At 38.0% G+C, this 17,793-nt stretch overlaps 1 non-coding gene across 1 annotated transcript; it reads left to right on the top strand.

The window, feature by feature from the left end:
- The first annotated feature begins 15,354 nt into the window (after positions 1-15,354).
- Positions 15,355-15,427, top strand: TRNAR-CCU. Its single transcript has one exon. It is a non-coding gene; the product is annotated as a tRNA-Arg (tRNA).
- Positions 15,428-17,793: the final 2,366 nt, after the last annotated feature.

The raw sequence follows: 17,793 nt of genomic DNA, 5'->3' as shown, positions 1-17,793 counted from the left end.
GATAACAAAAATTTTCCATGGCAGGCTCCAAGCCATTAGCATGCAATGAGCTCTAGATGTTGAGTGTAAGCCATGTGATTCATAAATTCATGGAGGTCAAATCCCGACCTTTGTAACATGGAGTCAAAGAGACAGATATTTCTGATGTTAGTACAGGTAAATAAAATATATTTATTCTCAGTGAGAAGAGGAAGAATATGTGAAATAAAATACTGCACAATTATTTTACTCAGCCCTCTGATCAACAGACAACTTTAAACCATGAGCCTAATATAAATCATTAGAAACATTAGGTAAATGACACTTTACCAATATCTTAACACTGACCATGGCTGGTGCAGACTTTCCTTGGAAACACCTAGTCAGTATGACTTATAAAGTTAAAGATCTGTATCATTTCCCACACAAAGCATGTACCCACACACCCACTGCTGGGACTGAAAACCCAAAACACCTAGCTACTGTGACCATGGTTCCCACTTTTGAACGGAGTAGGAGTCTGGGCACCTCTAAGCCACTTGGGTTCAGCCTGGATGGTATAGCTTTCAGATAAAGAAAAATAGAATTTAGCCTACCAGAACCTTGCATTATTCAGCCGTCTCACAATGCATATGGGCTGGAGTTTTTTCCATCTCACTTATAACAACAGTTCTTTCAGCATACTGACACTTACCAAGAAATTACACACTACCTGTCCACACAGCAACTATTGTTAACTGAGATCTAATTTTTTGTTTTGTTTTTTTACAAAGTTTCACACTGGTATGATTCAGAACTTTTTAAGCAGATCTGATGAGGCTCAACAATCAAAAGCACTTGAAAACATTACAATGTGGTTTAATGGAACCCTCTAACCTACATCTTTAAAATGGGGTTATACAGCTCTCAAACTGATTGCTAAACAACTTTCAAGCCTTAGAGAGACCTTGTACTCTAAATGACAACAGTCAGGATAATAAATAGACAACTGCTTGAGGTTTTTTTTATTTGTTCTTTCATTATCAGTAAGTTAAAAATATCTTGTATGATAATAATGACCTAGTATTAAATCTTAATAATGTTTGTATAAAATGTTTTTTTTTAAATCTAGTCACTGTAAAAGAATGAGCTTTATCTGGCACCAAATTGTTACATTAACAGACAGAGAATGCTGTTATAAAGACCCACTCCCTGGGCCCTCCCACATCCAGGATGAGTCAGAAGGATGGCACCCACCTAATTCACACCCAATATTTTTCTTTAAAAAAATGCACCATTTCACTGTTCTAACTCAGTAAACACTTGTCTGCCTAAAACAATAAAAGGGCTGTACTAACATTGATAATCTCTCGCCTGCTCTTTGACAACAGTAACTTGATGCAGATCTGGGAATGGATTAACAGCTTTATTTTGCAGAACATGGAGAAGAAGAACCTTTGACATTACACAAAGAACCCCACAGATGGTTAAAGTATTTATTGTTTCTAAGACCAAGCAGAAGCACAGATCCAAACTCTTTTGCTAAACCTAAGATGGAATTGACTCCTGCAGAACAGACAGGTTAACAGTAGATCTTCTTCAACTTAATTTGGTTCTTCCCCCAGACTGTCTCTAAGTCAGGGTAGCTTTCAATATGTCTTAGAACATTTTTGCTTAGAGGTCACAATAGGTGTTTGGGTAAAACTGACAGATATGGATCAATGTGGTTTTGTGAAGTGATGACAAACATTTGACAACATTAACAGAACAATGATGATTTCATGGGAAGCAAAGTGCAAGAAGACTCCATTACTGATAGTGAGTCTTGATGCAGAGAAAGAATTTAATATAGTTAGTTGAGGTTTTGTGATTAGGGCAACAGCAGAATTTGCATTTTTGACTGAATATTGATTTTATTTAGGAAGAGACATTGAAAGGTCAAACAAGAATCAAGGTGGGGTCTCCTCTCTGACAAGCTGACATTGAACAGAGGAACCAGGCAAGGGTTCCTCTTTCTTATTTGATTTACATATAGAGCACTAGCAAATAAATTAAGGGACTCTACTTCAATGATATAACAAGTATGGTACTCAAGAAAAAGTAGCCTTATATACAGATATTGTTTTGTCCTTGCTAAATACAGAATTGGATATTTTAGTATTGTGAGATTTCTTGAGATAGTATAATTTTTTTCAGGATATAAGATAAATAAGGATAAAACAAAGGCTATACCAGTAAATGTTCTAACACATGAATTGGTTTAGCAATATCCATATTTCATGAGACATGATAACATTAAATATTGAGGTAGTCAGATTAAAATGTTTTCTATTATGGTAGCTAAGCAGTTCTGGGAAGAGGTTAAACAAAAGATTATATAAAAAGTGAGACGTTGGAAGCTCTTGATGAAGGATATGAATAGCAAGGTACAAGCAGTGTAAATACTTCTAGTCCCCTTACCAATGTATATAGCGTCATACATATTTTTATCAATCAGGGTAAAATCTGTGGATTATATTAATAAATAAGTGAAATAATTTACTTGGGAGGGAAAGAGGGCAAGAATTAAGAAGAATAAGTTATTCCTTCCCACAGAACAAGTTGGTTTAGGATTACCACATTTGAAGGGACACATACACACACACGCACGTACGCATGCACGCGTGCACACACACACACACACAGACACACACACACTTTATATAAACAAATAACTACTTACCCAAATTTCTAAACAGCAAGGCCACTTCAGCAAAACCTCATATTATCGGACACCCAGAACATCACACTGTCACTCCTGGAAGTTAACCACTGGGCCACCATAGTGAGAAAACAAACCAAACCAAATCAAATGCACCCATGTGGGGGGCTTTGCCCCCCCAACTACATATACCAACTCCAAGATCACATTATAGTGGAAAAGAGAGCAAAATTCACCATGGTGGCTCAGTGGTTACTTTCTCAGAGTGACAGTGCAATGTCCTAGGTGTTCAGTAATGTGAGGTTTTGTTGAAGTGGTCACGACATTAAGAAATTCAAGTAAGTAGCCTTTTGATTATATAAAGTAGATCCATATATATATATATATATATATATATATATATATATATATATATATATATATATATATATATATATATATATACCTACAGTGGATATAAACAATGTACATGACTCTGTTAAAATGCCAGGTTTTTGTGATATAAAAAAATGAGACCACAATAAATCTTTTCAAAACTTTTCCCACCTGTATGACCTATAGCCTGTACAATTCAGTTGAAAAACAAACAAATCTGTTAGGGGAAAACATATAAAAAATAGAAAAATGTACAATATGCTGGTTGCATAAGTGTGCACACCCTTAAACTAATACTTTGTTGTATGTGCACACCCCTAAACTAATACTTTGTTGAAGCACCTTTTGATTTAATTACAGCATTCAGTCTTCTTGGGTACACACCTGCCATCAATTAAAGTGACTCTGATTAACCCCAAATAAAGTTCAGCTCTCCTAGTAGGATTTTCCTGACATTTACTCAGTTGCCTGCTACAGCAAAAGCCATGGTTCACAGAGAGCTTACAAAGCATCAAAGGGATCTCATTGTTGTTGTTGAAGGGTATCAGTCAGGAGAAGAGTACAAAAAAATTTCTGCAGCATTAGATATACCATGGAACACAGTGAAGACATTCATCAAAAAGTGGAGAAAATATGGGACAACAGTGACATTGCAAAGAACTGGACATCCCTCTAAAATTAATAAAAATACAGGACAAAAACTAGTCAGGGATGCTGCCAAGAGACCTATAGCAATACTGAAGGAGCTGCAGGAATTTCTGACAAGTACTGGTTGTGTACTACATGTGACAACAATCCCCCATATTTTTCATATGTCTGGACTATGGGGTAGGGTTGCAAGACAGAAGTCTTTTCTTACACAGAAAAACATCCAAGCCCAGCTAAAATTTGCAAAACAATACATCAAGTCTTCCAAAAGCATGTGGGAAATGTGTTATGGTTTGATGAGACCAAGGTTGAACTTTCTGGCCACAATTCCAAAATGTATATTTGGCACAAAAACAACATATTTGCATCACCAAAAGAACACCATCCCCTTTGGTTAAGCATGGTGGTGGCAGTATTGTGCTTTGAGGTTGCTTTTCTTCAGCTGGAACTGGGGCTTTAGTCAAGGTGGAGGGAATTATAAAATGTTCCAAATACCAGTCACTTTTGGCCCAAAACCTTCAGGCATCTGCTAGAAAGCTGAAGATACAGAGGAATTTCACCTTTCAACATGACAATGGCCCCAAGTATACATCCAAAAAAAGAAAAGAATGGCTTCACCAGAAGAAAATTAAAATGCTGGAATGGCCCAGCCAGAGTCCAGATCTAACTCCAATAGAAAATCTGTGGGGTGACCTGAGGAGGGCTGTGCACAAGAGATGCCCTCACAATCTGACAGATTTGGAGCGCTTTTGCAAGAAAAAGTGAGTAAATATTGCCAAGTCAAGATGTGCCATGGTGATAGACTCTGACCCAAGAAGACTTTATGTTGTAATTAAATCTAAAGGTGTTCCAACAAAGTATTAGTTTAAGGGTGTGCACACTTATGCAACCAGCTTATTGCACATTTTTTATTTTTTATATATTTTTCCCCTACAGATATGTTTGCTTTTCTATTGAATTGTACAGGTTATATGTCACATTAAAGGTGGCAAACATTTTGAAATGATTTATTGTGGTCTCATTTTTTTTATATCACAAAAAACTGGCATTTTAACAGGGGTGTGTACACCTTTTATATCCACTGTATGTGTGTGTGTGTGTGTGTGTGTGTGTGTGTGTGTGTGTGTGTGTGTGTGTGTGTGTGTGTGTGTGTGTGTGTGTAGATAGATAGTGACAGCAGAAAAGTATAAATGAAAGTGGGAGGAAGTTATGTTGAAATGGAGAGAGTTCACAAAATGAGGAGAAAATAGTATTTTGGATATTCAAGCACCAGGCCCTTTAGGGAGAACAGTAAAAACCGCACACAGTACTATATGTACAAGCAGTTTGAGAACTAAACCAATATGGCTATGGTGAAAGACATTTTATCTATGAGGAGTACCTGTAGCAAATAACTAGAGAGAGAAAACTAATAGAGTAGGATGAGGCCAAACATGTTTGGACTGCAGTTTAGTCTGCCTTCCTTGCCAGGGATTCTTAACAGAGTATAGGCAAAGAGAAAGGATAGGTAGCCCTATGTGAAAAAACAGCTCTGTTTGAGTTTACAGTTGAGTTTAGAGCAAACGTTGCACAGAAAAAGTGGATAATTAAGTTAGGCATATAGCATAATGTATGATAACTATAAGAATCAGTCAGATGTTGTTAGATAAAACTGGGAAATGGGAATGGAAAGGGAATATACAAAGAAAAAGTGACAGGATGCATGCATGGCTCCAAATTATACAATACAATCTAGAAGGAAGTTGTGAAGATATGTGAAGGCTGCCAGCCTAGCCAGATAGAATTTTGTAGATAATTCTGTCATTTGTACATATTAATGTAAGCCACATGCTTGTTTTCTTAAATATAAGAAAATTATGGTAAATGTTGAACATCCAAAATGTAACCACATTGCACTCTGCTGGAGGAAAGCTGATAAGTGAAGCATCGTGAAATTGTTTGATGTCGAAACTCAAAGGCGAGATGTCTAGATAATGCTATTCTCCCTATTGTTTTGAGGCCAGAGTTAATGACTAGAATTCACATGTATAGTTTCTTTTATTGCTGTGGCTTCCTGACCAGCTGCATTACCCTTTGAGTTTCTGTTAACCTGGGAAAACTACAGAATTGTTAAAAATGATGTAATGTGAAGCAGCACTGTGTTATCAATTTAGAGTGAGAGAATCAGAGAGCATTTTAGCATTTGTCTTCGGAACATCCAACACACCGGCACTGCCTATGCTCTATATGTAAGTTTATTTTAGAACTGTGTTTTCTCTTAGATATAGCTAAGAAATAGGAAGATTAGATTAGTCTTTTTTCTGTACTGATGTCAGAACTTTTCTACTGTATTATTTTAAGTATTTCTCTGTGATCTATGAACTCTTGACTAGCACTGTGTAGTAAGAAGTATTGTCTTGTATTTTTATTATTTATTACTAAATATGTTTTAAACCTTTCAACTGTGGCTGTTTTGTGTAGAGATAATTTAAGCTCTAGAGCACATTGCATGTATATAGTGATACTGTCCAAGCCACCCCAAGTAAGCCTTGCTGTTCAGTTACACTTACCAGTTGGATAATAATATTGCACAGTAATAATTGGACACCCTTTGTTAAGGGCCTTTTTAGTGGCTGATATTAGTGGGTGGTGGCAGCTGGTACTACCTTTTAGACTAGGCAGAAAGGGGCACAGCTGCAGAATCTGTGCCAGCCTTCCCCAGGAGTGTCTGTGTGGTTGTATATAACCCTTATCTCAAAGTGTGTGTGTGTGTGTGTGTGTGTGTGTGTGTGTGTGTGTGTGTGTGTGTGTGTGTGTGTGTGTGAGAGAGAGTGTGTGACAGCTACCTGAGCAGGGACACGAAGCACTGGTTGGACATAGAGGGTGCTGGAGGTTTTACCTTGCCCACGAGGCTGAGATCTGGACCCTATAGCTGTGCCATTGGGGAGTCTTATTGGGGATCTGGAGAGAAAGGGAGAAACCAGCTCCAGACTGACATCTCTGTGTGCTCTTAAAGGAAATTGTACTTTACTGTGTGGGTATTTGTTATCCTCCCCTATGTGGACAGCCCCCACTGGTGTTAGTGGTGAGGATTGAGGTTCCTTGATTGCTGGGCCAGTGCACGGGTGTCAGAAGTATTTATAAAGGTATTTTAAATCCTTGACAGTCTTCAGAAATATTTTCCACAGGTTAACAGCAATTGCTGGAAATATGATGGGAAAAAGAGAATGGCACCTGGGAACATGTTTTGGGGGAGATGTAATTCAGTGATATATTACAAAAAAATCCCACATGGTATTTTGTCAGAAGTGTTGGGGGAACAAATTCTTTTAACTAAGGAAAGCATTCTTTTTAGCTGGAATACAGAAACTGAATTGCCTAGACACAGTAAGACCATATGAAGTTTAATGCTGTTGGCTGCCAAAAAAATACTAGGAAATAGAAATAAATAAAAAAAAACTGTAACAAGTTGTTGAATGCTGTAAAGGACATGTAAGAATTGGATGTGGAATCTTTAGAAAAAGGAATGAGTAAACAACACAGAAATATGGAGAATTTGTGTGAGTAAAACATACACAATAATGTTCAAGACGAGTGATATTTCAGGGAAGGTGAGGTTGAGCAATCTATGTAATGTTAAATTGAACTGTTGTTGTTTTTTTGTATCCCTAATTTTTAAACACCTTTACTGAATTATCACTCAAGATACAGGCACACATACAGTAACAGAAAAGAACACAAAGTATATTAACACTTTTCTCTTTACATATATTATACAATACATATGTTTTCTTTCTTTACAACAACTGCATTTCAGTCCAACTTTACATAAATTGCTCAGTTCCTGCCTTTACTTAAACCTCAGTCCCCCTCCTGATTCCTGAACATTATTCTGCATATATTGTTCACCCAAATTCCATTTATTTCTATATAATTTGCACTTTCTCTTTTCTAAGAATCTCTCTTCCAGTTGTTTTCTGTCTTTTACAATATTTAATTTATTTACAGCCGCGGTGGTGCAGCGGTTAGCATTGTCACCTCTCAGCAAGAGCTTCTCCTGTTCGATTCTCATCTGGAATGCCTTCTGTGTGGAGTCTGCATGTCCTCCCCGTGGTCGAATGACATTAAAGACATGCAAGTAGGTGCGAGCGTGAATGAGCTTGCCTTTGTTGAAGATTGGGTGTTGGGCTGGCAATCCGGCATCGTAAAAATTCACTGCCAATTCTGAGCAGACCGGAGTTCTGCTGTGGCAACCCCTAACCGGAAAAAGCCGAAAGTCTACAATATTTAATTTATTTATTTAACATTTGTTTACCAGGAAAGTCTGATGTGGCCAATTTTCAGCGTAGGCCCAGGGAGAAATGCTCCAGAAGCACGTCTTTGTAACATGGGAGGAAACCAGAGCACCCACAGAAAACCCACACAAATGCAGGGAGGACATGCAGACTCTGCACAGTCTAGCTAAGAATCAAACTGGAGAACCTCTTGCTGTGAGGTGACAATGCTACCGTTGCATCACTGTGCCATCCATATTAATATTATTATTACTATTAATATTATTTATATATATTAATATTTCAGATACAGTTGGCTTAGATTTTTATTAACATTTTCTAGTAATTTCTTTTCTGGCAGCCAACAGAATTAAACTTAACAAGGCCTTACAATGTCTTAGCAATTCTATTAAATTGAATTAAGACAAAAAAGTCATATATATATGTGTATATATATATATATATATATATATATATATATATATATATATATATATATACATACATATATACAAATGAAAATGTGTTATAATTGTTTGTTTTCTTTTTTGTAATGCAATGCATACGCATGTTACTATGCTATGCATGATGTTAATAAAGATGTTTAAACAAATTGTTCCCATCCTCCACAAAATACCATTTGCTCCTTTAGCTGCTACATCTGCAGTTTTATCATTGTAAGATTTGACTGCTTTTTCAGTATCATACTGGGCATATCTATTTTAACATCAGCAGTGCAAACTCCAGACCATGTGCAGAACAATTTTCTCATAAATTCTTTAAAATCCTTCCCCTCAGTTTCTTCAAGTATTGCTGTAAACTTCATTTCAGTCAATTGTTTTGCCATTTGTAAATACTTTAATTGTTCTTCCACCATTTTTTTTTCTTTTTAGCAATTTGCATATGAACTATTTCCACTGATTGCTTAATTAAAAAATCTAGCTCATGTAGCCTTTTGGCATTTGTTTCTATGTACTCCAATAGGGACCCACATATTTTGAATGGCTGTATTTTGTCAATCTTTCTCCCTAGGGTAGTGAAATTTTTCCCGTTCAGATGCCATTACCATCTGCTTTATCTACCTCTGCTCAATCATGTTTTCAGTATACTGAATCTTGACAGTTACTCTCCATTTACCTCACTTTTTCTTTCCTCTCATGACACTAGATTTCATAGATACTTCAGCTGTCAATGTCTGTTAACAATTTACAGTAGTTTGAAGGCTTTTCTACTTTAAACTGCTTACACCTACCACCATCTTGGAACTTCCTTTCTCCTTTGTGCGTTTTTTTTTTTTTTTTTTTTGGTCAAGATAGAAAACAGGCAGTTTGGATGATTTCATTAAGTGTACGTTTGTATACCACCTCAAGATAGAAAAGAGGGAATTGGACAGTTTAATTAAGAGTACATTCATATAGAATCTCAAGATAGAAAACAGGCAGTTTAATGGTTTAATTAAGAGTACATTCATATACAACCTCAAGATAGAAACCAAGGAGTTGGGTGGTTTAATTAAGAGTACATTCATATAGAATCTCAAGATAGAAAACAGGTAGTTTAATTGTTTAATTAAGAGTACATTCATATACAATCTCAAGATAGAAAACAGGCAGTTTAATGGTTTAATTAAGAGTACTTTTAGATACAGCCTTAGGCATAAAGAAGGAATGGTTCTCAGGCTCACACTGTCCTTATGAAAGACAAAAATAGGCTGACTAGACATAAGGACCTGTACTTTAGTTACCAACTGAGCAGAAGTTAAAGCTATAAGCAAGGCAGTCTTCCAGGTCAGGAACTTTAGATAAGAGCTGACTGCAGGTTCAAAACAGGGTTCAGTTAACTTTTCGGTAACAAAAATTCAGAGGTAGGAGCCATCTTTTCTTGGTGGTCCAATATGTGAAAAAAAAACCTTTAGAAATTGTTTGTACTGAAAAAGAGAAAATAAGGGAGATCCATTAGTAAATAGGCTGATACTGCTAAAAAGTATACTTTAATTGAAATATTCTCAGAGCTAGAATTTAGCAATTCAAATAGGTACTAGAATTTAGCAATTCAAATAGGTACTAGAATCCTGGGGTTCATAGGTAGGTACTAGGCTACTGGCCCAAGGGCCTATGTAAGCCTAGCCAACAAGGTTCCCTGGCTCACGCCACCCAAGAAAGTTATTTTCCTGTGCCACTGTCGTGCAGAGACACAGAAGTGATCCCTGGGGTGTATTTCCATTTCCCATCCACTCATCAAGATTTTTCTTGAAAAGTGTTAATGTAGAACTTTGCTTGACATAGATGGGTAGCCTGTTCCAGAGCATGGGAAGTCTCTGGGACAGGAATCTATCCCTCCAGCATGTCCTGTTCATTGTGGTGACAAGGGTTTAGGTCTCTAGACCGTGTAGCTCAGAGGGATTGGGATTTCTTTAGGTGTAGCATGTCCAACAGCTCTGGGTTTGACATAGCTTTATATGTTTATATGTTAGGCAGGGATCACCTTGGAGTAGGCGATATGCTATGGAGTAAAGCTGGAGTTTTTTGAGACGGTCAGTGTAGGGCATTTGTTTGAGGCCAGTAATCCTCTTTGTGAGGTACTTCTGTGGCCTTTCCAGCTGCTGCAGATGTCTTGTGAGGTACATTCCAAAAGGGGTGTTCTACTCTATAATGAGTCTAATGAGTGTCGAGTAGAGGGGAACAATGACCTCTTTTTTCCCGGATGAGAACCCTTTTATGATGAGGTGTGCCACATCGAAGGACTTCCTGACTACTGTGGCAATGTGACTTTCAAAGGAGAGACTACTGTCCACCTGGGTCCCAAGGTCTCTTATCACACATTCGGTGTTAAGTAGATTGCTGTCTATGTGGTAGTTCATGGGTACAGAGTTTTTACCAAAGGGGATGACACTGCACTTTTTGGCACTGAGCTTGAGGCCATGGCTCTGACACCAGGCGTCTGTCTCAGCGAGGCCCTTCTGTAGGATGTCCACATCATTTGGGGACTTGACTATGGCTCCTAGTTTGCAGTCATCTGTGAACTTCATTAGCCACAGGCCTTCTGTGTTAGCCTGTACTTCAGAGAAGTAAATACCAAACAGGAGAGGTCCCAGGACTGAATCCTGTGGTACTCCACTTGTCACTGGTTTGAGGTCAGATTTGGAGTCTGCATCTTTTACATTGTGGGTTCTATCAGTGAGCCAGTTGGCAACCCATCTTGTGATGTAGGGATTTATACCTAGTTTATTTTATTTATTTAATTTTACATTTGTTGACCGGGCTAGTCCAACTGGATACATGTCCATTTTCAGCAAAGGCCCAGGGAGATAAGCTCCATTTAACACATTCTGGAGACAGTTACTAAGGATTTCAATATAAAAGATGACAAAGTAATATATTAACAGATTCTTATACTACATTTCTAAGACAAAAATTCTAGTTCAGAATTATGTCAGTACAGTTAATTTCATTTTACAATTGAGATTATGTGATAGCATCAGGTTAGTGAACCTCAAAAGTAATCTAATAGCTGATTACTTAGCTTACATTCATATTTTAATCAGAATAAGTAACATGGTCTGCGAAAGAGAAAGGTGGAAGAAGAAAACAACCGTTAACAGACAAGTAAAGGTTAGTCGGGGTTACAACTAGGCCATAGCCAGTATTTTCTAAGGTGTATTTTAAGTTTCTGTTTGAAAATTGTCAGTGAGGAAAGTGATGTAAGATCACAAGGAAGAAGATTCCATTTTTTCCCAACCGTATTTGAGAGGAGAGTCCCCAGACATGTTATTGGATTTGCTTGTGCAAGCAAGTAGTTTATTAGAGGAACGTAAGGTGTTCAGATCTTTGTAGGGAAAGATAAGGGAAGATAGTATTGGGGTCTTATGAGGCTGGTAAAGTGTCTTATGGGCAATTGTAAGTTGGTTAAACGTAAGATGATTCTCAAGTTTCACCCAACCAAGCTGTAATAGATTTTGACAGTGATGGGTTCTGAAAGCTTGTCCAGTGGTGAATCTGGCTATGTTATTGTAGGATTTGGCCAGTTTCAGATTATTTTAGACAGGTTAGTATAGATAGGAGAGGCATAAAGAAGTGTAGAGATTAGATGGGAGTGGGCAATAGTGGATCTAGCCGATGGAGTAAGGAAGGGTTTAATCCTATAGAGGGAACCCATTTTTTTGTTGACTGTTTTTACTGTGTTATATCAAAGGTGAGGTGGTTATCAATAGTTACCCCTAGGAGTTTGGTTGTTATATCAGGTGATATGAGTGTACCATTTTTAGATGTAACAGACAAATCAATTTGGGTGGACTTACGGGTAGGAGTAAATAGTAGGAGTTTTGTTTTTTGGGGGATTTAATAGGAGACAACATTGAAGAAACCATGTTTCAACTACACTAAATACTTCTTGAGTTTTTAATAGCAGTTCAGATGAGGAATTAGCTGAGCATATTATTGTTGAGTCATCTGCATATTGTATACAAGTAGCCTGTGGAATTGCTAAGTGTAAATCATTGATGAAAACTGAAAAAAGGAGAGGGCCTAAAATGAAACCCTGAGGGACGCCTAGGGTGACAGGCCGTTTGGTGAGTTTAGCTATAATTCTGGAATGGAGGATGGTGTTGAAAGCCTTGGCGAGGTCAAGATAGGCTGTGTAAACACTTTACCCTCATCTACGGCTTTGGTGACTGCCTCAAAGAAGTCGATTAGGTTCAGGAGGCATGATCTGCCTTTCACAAACCTGAACTGGGTGGGATCCAGAGTTTGGAGGTTACCAATGTCTTTGTTTATGAGTTCCATGATGATACATTCCATGGCCTTGCAGACCAGGCTCATCAGGCTAATAGGGTGATAGTTCCCGGGATCAGTGGTGGCTCCTCCTTTGTGGAGTGGGATAACTGTTGGTGTGCATCATTCAGTGGGCACAAAGCCTGATGTGAGGCTTCTATTGAACATGGTGCTTAGGTGGGCAGCCAGTTTGTTCTGAAGTGCATGTAAAACGCAGCCTGGGATGTTGTCCGGTCCCATGGATGCTGTGTTTTTGGCTTTAGAGAGTGGAGCTTTTACCTGCGTAGTTGTGATTACAAGGACTCTGCACTCTTCCTGTATAGATATGGGCCCTTTAAGGGGTGGGGGGGGGGCTAAAGTTAGCAGTGAACCTATCTGCCAGGATGTTGGCAATATCAGTTGGTTCAGTAATTTTCATGCCATTGTGCTGTAACTCAGAGCAGATCTGGGTGTTGCCATTGAGATTCTTGACATAGCTATAGAATGCTTTGTGGTTGTCCTTAGAATTAGTGGCAATTATGTTTTCGTAGCTAGCTTTGGAGGATCTTATAAGGGATCTCAGCTTCTTACTGAGGCTGACCAGGGAGCTCCTCCACTCATGGGATTTTACTCTCTTTTGCAACAGCTTCTTTCTTCTGTTGTACAGTTTGTTTATTGCAGGGGACCACCAGATTGGCTTCCTTTTTTTGGAAGATAGCATCTTGGTTCGACCCATGCACTCATGTAAGTGCTTATAGAGTGCATTTGTGTAGGATTCAGCAGTTGTAACTGTATTGTCCATCTGCGTGGGTGTCATGAAGTTCACCGCTTCTGTCTTAAGAAGCATGAAGTTGGCTTTGGAGAAATTGTTTACTGTGGTTTCTTTAATGGGGTGTGGGGGCGGGATGTGGATATCAAGGATGATTAGCTTATGGTTGGATTGGACCAACGAGGAGTTGACTTCAGGTGTGGAACACCGGTCACTCATGTTGGTAATGACTAGGTCTAGGATATTGCTGGTGGGGGTGTGGATAAGTTGATCCAGGGCATTGGAGTTTATGAATTCCAGAAAGCATTGAGCTAAGGAGTTGGTACACGAGTAGTTTTCCCAGTTAATAGTTTGGTAGTTGAAGTCGCCCATTATTAGGGTGTTTGGTTGAACCCTAATATTTTCCAGTACATCAAGAAAAGAGGAGTGGGAATCCTGGGGTATGGTGGGGGATCTGTAGCAAGCTACAATATGGATTGCAGTTTTGCCCAGAGTTAGTTGCACTTGGATAACCTTGGATGCATTATGCTGAGCAACTAGCCTGGAGGTGTGGATATCCTGAATGATTATGGACACACCTCTGCCTTTGGTGTTTCGGTCCAGGTTACATGGCTGAAAAGTGTGGTATGAGTTATAGCCTGGTAGTGCAGGGGTGCTCTCTGGAGCCTTGAATCAGGTCTCTGCACAGATATTGATGTTCTCCATTTTAAGGAGTGCCTCTAGTGAGTGCATTTTGAGATTTAGACTTCTAGCATTGAGTAGCATTACCCTCAGTTTTTGGTTGCCTGTCCCTGTTACGGTGGTGAATTTGTTATTTGAACCTTGCCTAAAAAAGGCACTATAGGGGCAGCAAGAACCTTAGCCAGTATCCGGAATCCCAGGGCCGACAGGTGCAGGCCATCTCTGGCAAAATATCATGATCTGTCGACCATGTCATCCCAAGCAGACAGATACTGGATCCCCTTAGAATGACACCAGAAGCTTAGCCAATTGTTGAAGTCAATCATTTTGTCCTTGTACTGTGGTATCATTCTGGGCGATGGCAGAATGCTACTCAGTGCTAGGGCCATACCTGCCTGGGCTACAAGATCGGAGAGCTCTTCCATGTCTCTTTTCATGTAGTCCAAGGACAGAATCATATTTGTACTTGTTGTAGAATGACCTGAGTGCGTGGGTTATGTGGCAGATCCCGGCACCCGACAGGCAGCTGACAGTAACCTTCTTCTTGTTTAGCCTGGTTCTGCCACTTGAGATAGTTCTGCCCTCTATTTTGGTGCCAAAAAGAAAATATTTTCTATTTGGATAAACAAAATTTAGAAAATTGCATAGCAAAACACAAACTGATAACTAAAAACAATAAAATGCTATACCACTGGTGAAAACGTACTAAATCACTTTAATTATACAAGAGATGAGCGCTTTCATCTCAAAAACGTGAAAGACGCCTTCAGATACACTATACACTTAAAAACTGCCTTTTAAAAGTTTAAACTTGATCACATGATACAATGTAGTAAAAGATTCATTCTCTTAAAATGATACACACTTGAACCACAAGGTTCATGCTAGGAAAGTGAATTATAAGACCTAAAGTTATCAAATCCTCAACAAGCATTAGAAAAATTAAGATAAATGTAAAAAAATATATAAGGGTAAATATAAACAATGCAGTTACCTAGATAGTGTCTTTAATTTCAAAACAGAACTAATGGAAGAATGTTCATTCAAACCTGGCCAGTTGCAAATATTCACGTGCAACTGCCAAAACAATTCTCTTTTCTCCTAAAATAAGAGACATGGGCCCCCTCTCTTAACCACCTTTTCTATAACAACAAACTTAAACTGATGTCACGGATACATTTGAATATGTTTAAACTGTGCATTAGCTACAGCTACTGTCAGGCCCCAGTGGTCTAATGGCTAAGGCATTGGCCTCCTAAGCCAAGGATTGTGGGTTCGAGTCCCATCTGGGGTGATGTAATGTTGATACAAGTGAAGCTTTTTTAGGGGTGGGTGGATGGCATAATGGTTAAGGTGTTTACCTTACAGACACAAGGTGCAGGATTTGATTCTCACATGGGGTAACTGGCTAGGCTTGAAATGGCTCACAAGGGCAGTTAGCCTAGTTCCAATCTATGAACCTATTAGTCTGTTTGCTTTTCTATCATATTCGTGCTCATAACTATGCTCCCATAACTTGTGTTCAGTACTACCAAAATAGAAACTTAAACAAAATTGACACAAGGCACCATACACTACTTCTGCAGCTGCACAATCAAATCTTCCTTGTATAAGATATTTCTTACTCTGAATCATATAATGTTTTCTTATCTGGATATATTTGTAGAAGTGGTTCTCCTATCTGAATATATTTGTAGAATTGGCAATGACCGCATTTTCTCATAATAGGGTTCACCATTATTTTACAACTGAGACAGTTTTCAAATATGTTTTTAAAAGTGGTGCCTTTCCTATAAACCATCACTGGGTTTTCTGCCACATTTTCCTTTGCCTGAACATCATCCCTCATAATAATCCAATTCTTTTTTTAGGATCCACTCAAGTTTAGCGTGATCACTATTAACCATTTTGATGAAATAATTACTAAAGTTCTTAAAATCTGAGGAAGGCTTTTAGCCGAAAGCGCTTATCATATACAAATCAACAAGAGCTTTGTTTTATCTTTTTACGTCTTATTTTAAGTCTCAATAATTAAAGTTTTTAGTTTATTCCGAAGAGCATTGTTTTTTGTAGCCTGTGGTCATGTGTTTCAGTTTCTACACAAAGTTCTTAAAATTGTCTTTTATAAGATTTATATTCTGTACAATTAGTGTTTCATCAACACCACTTGTATACAATATTGGAATGAAAGGTCCAGGTCTCTCTTTTAACTTGTACTTCTTGTATTATATCATGCAAGAGACTCACCGACTACCCTCTTTTGATAAACATATTTCTAAAATTACTACATTCTTCCCCAAAAATGGGAATCCAAAGTGATCATACATGCAGCCCTTACTTGTTGTCCTTTGACACCTGTTCTTTTTGATGGTGGGGATGTACAGTTATATAATGTAGAAAAATGTTAGAGTATGTAGCTTTCCTAAAGATAATATAGGAGAAGTACTTGTTATTTTCATAATCTTTTCCTACAAAGACATCCAGATAAGCTACCCTACTAAATTCCATTTCATAAGTGAAAGTCAGGAAGTCTATGACATTATTGATGTAATACAAAAAACTGTTCCACTCTTTCCTTAGTATCTCTCCATGCTATAAAAATGTCGTCCAAATAATGGACACACAGTCTAAAAAACTCACTGAACTGGTGGTTGAATAAATACATATGCTGCCATTGGGCCATTACTGTGTTAGCAAACAGAGATCCATATGGGGAACCCATTGCTACCTCACTTTTTTGTAAGAAATACTGTCCTTGATCATGAGAAATTGTTTTTTAAAATTATTTCTAAAACTTCCTCATAGAGGTTAATTGTGTCAATAAACCACTGAAGTATATCATTAGCACTGAACTCCAAATTATTTATTTTATTCAAAAAGTCCTTTATGTCCACAAAATCCTGACTAGGCAACTCACAATGCTTACTTAACACCTAAAAAACAAAATAACTACTTTTCAAGCCAAAAACATTTTCACAAAGCAAAACTCTTGTCAAAATCACTTCATTAAATAACACTCTGATTGAACAGATTCCAAAAACCAAATTCTTAGGCACCACAACTGTTGGCAACCTGAAACTTCACCTATAATTCCAAACTATTAAAAAAATGAAAACACCAAAAGCTCAGCCTCTTTTACAGAACAAATCCCTACCTAACAGAAATAACTAGAGGACCCATAGCTAAAACCTAGCTCCTATCTAACCTACCACTTGCCTCCTCACTCTTTACTAACCTACAAATGTCCACACAAACAAACCCTGAACAATGCTACAATAAAGTATCACATCTTGCTGCAAATCATCCCTTTAGAACTGTTATTCCATTGAACAAATAAATTGGACTGAACCCCCACATTACCTTCATTGCAATCAGCTACTACTAACTCATACTTTAATGTAATACCCTGATAAGTATCCTGTACTAGGTCTATATTAGATCACCGAACACTTAGGTTAGCGAACAATGATTAATTGACCCCATGTAAGCAAAAGCTTACAAAACTGTACTGTCAGAACAGCGATTTGTTTCCCAAGGGAAAAAAATTGCTGTTCCAAAAAAAAAAAAAAAAGAAAAAGAAAACACTTTAATACATAATATTAAGTGGGGGGCTGTGCCCCCCGCACCCCCTACTTAAATATACCAACTCCGAGACCGCAC

This window comes from Protopterus annectens, chromosome 1.part0, assembly GCF_019279795.1.
Source record: "Protopterus annectens isolate FY-2018-M chromosome 1.part0, PAN1.0, whole genome shotgun sequence".
Taxonomy (NCBI): domain Eukaryota; kingdom Metazoa; phylum Chordata; order Ceratodontiformes; family Protopteridae; genus Protopterus; species Protopterus annectens.
The sequence above is the reverse complement of the archived record's forward strand: the minus strand, read 5'-3'. Positions and strand labels throughout refer to the sequence as shown.